The sequence below is a fragment of the Austrofundulus limnaeus genome, unplaced genomic scaffold (genome assembly GCF_001266775.1).
Source record: "Austrofundulus limnaeus strain Quisiro unplaced genomic scaffold, Austrofundulus_limnaeus-1.0 Scaffold1, whole genome shotgun sequence".
NCBI classification, from domain to species: Eukaryota; Metazoa; Chordata; class Actinopteri; order Cyprinodontiformes; family Rivulidae; genus Austrofundulus; species Austrofundulus limnaeus.
In genome coordinates this window covers 7,470,091-7,474,114 of record NW_013952403.1, presented here as the reverse complement: position 1 = coordinate 7,474,114, position 4,024 = coordinate 7,470,091, and the positions used below count along the sequence as shown (strand labels likewise).

At 33.0% G+C, this 4,024-nt stretch overlaps 1 protein-coding gene across 6 annotated transcripts in view; it reads right to left on the bottom strand.

The window, feature by feature from the left end:
• The window catches only part of spock1 (SPARC (osteonectin), cwcv and kazal like domains proteoglycan 1), a 174,781-nt gene that overhangs the window by 122,205 nt on the left and 48,552 nt on the right, over nt 1-4,024 (bottom strand). The window lies entirely within an intron of this gene.

The following is a 4,024-nucleotide window of genomic DNA, read 5'->3' as shown; positions in this document are numbered from 1 at the left end:
CACACACACACACACACACACACACACACACACACGGGTCTGATGCAGGTAAATGAGCCTTTGGATACAGTTTGCCTTTCCAACATTCCCACAAATCATTCTTTTGAGATGTGTCTTTCAGATCATAGTTTGATTTTCACGGACGCATCTGTCACAGTTATTTTTAAATAAATTACCAAAAAGGAAGCAAGAACAAGGGAGAGAAAAAAGCTCAACTCTTTCTTCTGCTTCAGTTATTTCAGTGGTCAAAGTGTCAGGTTGCCTCACAGACAAAAACATGTTTTTTTTATTGTTGGAATAAAAGTCATAGTATTTATTTTGAAATTTGCATTTTTCMTAATCAGTTTTGTAATGTCACCTAAGGTTTTGGTAAAAGTAAAGTACACAAACTTTGATGCCTTCAGCAGTCAAATGGTGCTAGTATAGTTGAATATTTGATTGTTAATGAGTTAAAAATATTCTAAACTTTCTTCAGTACTTAACAGACCACATCAAACAAATAATGTGGTACTGAAGTAGAGAGAAGGACTTACCAATAACAAAACGCAAAAACAGAATTTCCATTTCCATGCTACAATCATTGAGTTCAGCTACATTTATGGCCAAACATTCAAAGAAGTGCCAGAAGTGTACAAAGAATCAATACACAACACAAACAAAAAAAATACACACATTATAACGCACTGAAAAACAATTCCAGCCCATTGAACGTTTTCTCATTACAACTACAAACTTCAAAGAATTTTACCAGGATTTTAATGCAATAGGCTTCTCAACAGCTTCATCCCTGACCTGTCTGGCATGGTCATTGGTCTTCAGGATGCTGTTTGATTACTAAATTTTTGTGACAAACCTCTGAAGCTTTTACAGAACAGCTGTGTTTACACAGCTGGTTGAATTGAATTGTTCAAGGTATTACAAATAAAGGGGGTCAAATGCATTTCACTTTTTAATTCGTAATAAATAAATAAATAAATAAATGTTACAATTATGGACTACTTTGTTCAGTTCATAAAAAAATTCCAGTAAAATAGTAAAAAGTTTGTGGTTGAAACATACAGAATGTGGAAAGGTTCAAGGGGTATAAATACTGTTTTCAAGGTACTCTAGCATTGAATGCAATTTACAATTTTAAAAACAGTTTGATGCATTTAAACCCTTCAGCTGCTAATAGAAGTGGCTGTTCCAACAGGCCTTTTTTTTACATATGGTGATATTAACTGCAGTAGGAGGAATAATTTGTCATTTTTTGAATTTGTGTGTGAATAAGCCTCAGTGAAGACAGATCATATAAACTTCTCAGATTTTTATATTTTTATTTATTATTGCATCAACTAGCAAAAAATATGAAGGGAGACTGATGTTTGTGAGAGGAGAACAGTCCTTTTAATTATGTCAGTACAAACGTGATTAAAATATTATCCTTGAAACTGTAACAACAAAAGCATAGGCTAATTCATTAATTGAAAGTCAAAATGTCTGTGCCTTCCTTTACACTTATCCTTGCCAGTAAACAGAACATACCCTCATGCTGGCCTTTTTTCTCTGATTTAATGACAAAAAATAAAAATAAAATAAAAATTGTATGCATAATGTTTAAAAGAAAATCTACACATTCAAAGGGTTTATACAGTACAGTCTCATGTAAAAAAATGTATATATTAATCACACCTAAATTGTTGCAATTTATTTCGGTGTCTGAGCTTTGTTTATTGTGCATTAATGTGCAAGATTTAGTAGATTTATGTGTTTTATCCTTTGCAATTGAGTGGACATGAGCAGAGTAAACAAACGAATCAGCAGGAGAAAACAGCAGAGCAAAGTTGCACATAATCCAGTGTAAACATGATGAAGGCCTTTACTTCACCCATTTGAGTCATGTGAGTGTTTACCTTCACTGCCCAACAGCAACTCTAAGGCCTCATTAAATCATTGGTCAGATCAGGTCTTATATTAGAAGGCTTGGGCAGGTTTGAAAACTGTTAATATATTAAAGATATATTTGTCGAACCCCCAAACAATCCAATAATGCTTTAACAAAACAACAGTGCAAGTATAAACGTCGTTGAAATTAATTTCAGTGATATGTTTGGTTATTTCAGTCTGGTATCTTTTTCACCTGCTGCTATGAAATGCGAGCAATCATGTAAATACCAGTGTTTGTTTGTCTGAACTAATGGTGTCCCAATACAGGCACTGATACAAGCATTTTAAAAATTACTCATAAAAAAATGTCCCAATGTCAATACCAGTATTACTACTATACTGGTATCAATGGACTCATGTCAGTACTCCATTGAATGTGTTACAGTTTATGTTTTGATTGAGTTTGTCAGTTCCGTGTTTAAACCAAATCTTATTTGCTGTTTTTATTTATTTTTTAAATGTTTCAACATTACATTGCCTTCTGTATATTTGATTTGATCCAGTCAGATGGGCTTTAGGCCTATAAGGAAGGAGATAAACCTTGTTCAAAATGAAAGAAATATGTTTTAAAGTCACTGTGTAATGTTTTAGRRCTAACTAATCAGTACTTGTTATTGGCAAGTACCCAAACAGAAACAATTGCTGAATATACATTTACTYCTAATTACTTCAATCCAATTCAAGATGGCTACCACAACAAGTCAACCATAGTATCACATAAATGGCTTTAAAATTCAGCGAATTTTACATATCCTGACCTCAATTTTAGTGTAATAGTAGCTGAGAATTATTTCAAACACCCACTCAAAGCTAAAAAACAAATTGCACAAAATGTGTATTTAAAACAGGCTGTTAACCTTACCAGACTGTTTGAAGAATATGTCTGCATCACTAGACAGATTTGAATAAAACTCTGTAAAATTACTCGATGTATAAACATAGTCAACCTGCTAGAGGATGGCTACGACAGCTTATCAACCATAGCAAATACAAAAATTGAAATCCCTTTTTTTTCACGGATATTAAGCTAACATTTAGTATGATCATAGCTGAGAGCAAATACTTTGAGCCCAGACAGGTTGCAAAAGATGTTTGCTTAAAACTTTGTCAAGCATAAGAGTGGATGACATGTAGTTCTTAGAAAAATACTTATTTATTTGTGTTACTGGTTATAGCAATGCACACTATCAATATAAGTCCTAACTGCTCAAAAATAATAACARGACCAGAAGTGGCAATCACAAGAGTAATCATTTTGCACTTATGTAAAACATCTATCAAAAAAAAAAGACTTTTTAAAAAGACTTTTTACTTTTTAAAAAGTATCTCATGCTGAGCAGCTGTATTACTTGCAGGTGATTTAAAGCAGGTTTCTGCATGTCAATTTTCTTATGCAAAGCTTTATAAAAAAAAAAAAAACTAGCAGAACGATATTTACAGCTGTATCCTGACATTCATCATGTTGTGAGATTAAAATAATTAGGGAGGATGCTACTGTGCCACACTTGCAAATCACACCCAATCTCTTTTGCAAATTAAAAACGACACTGCAGATGAAACCCACCTTTCACTCCTGCTGCTTCTCGACAATTATAGGTAGCACAACAGCATGGGGAAAAATATGTTGTAGACAGATAGTTTATCAAACACCAACACTGCTGATTCTTTGAGAAAAAGTGTTAARTTGGATTAGGCTAAGTAAAGTAAATATAACAGAGATGAAATCTGTGTGGAAAGATTTGACTCGCCACTTTAATAAAGGTGATAAAAACTGAAACCAATGGTTTGAGAGTATCTAGGTTTTATTTTTATCCCTGACAGTTTGATTTATTATGTCTTTCTCATCWAACTCAAACACTTGAAGCTGTATTACTGACAAACTGTCAACTATATTGAGTTTTAGTCTAATAGTTYTCTACTGTTTGTCTTAACATAGGCTTATGTAACTGCTATGACTTATTCTGCCATCAGAAAAAAGTATTGTTGCTAAATATAGATATGTTTGCTTGRCCCAAATGCAGCAGCATTTCTTACAGTCATCAATGGGAGCTCATGCAGCATTACCTGTATTTCTTTTTCTTACTCATTTTAAATAATA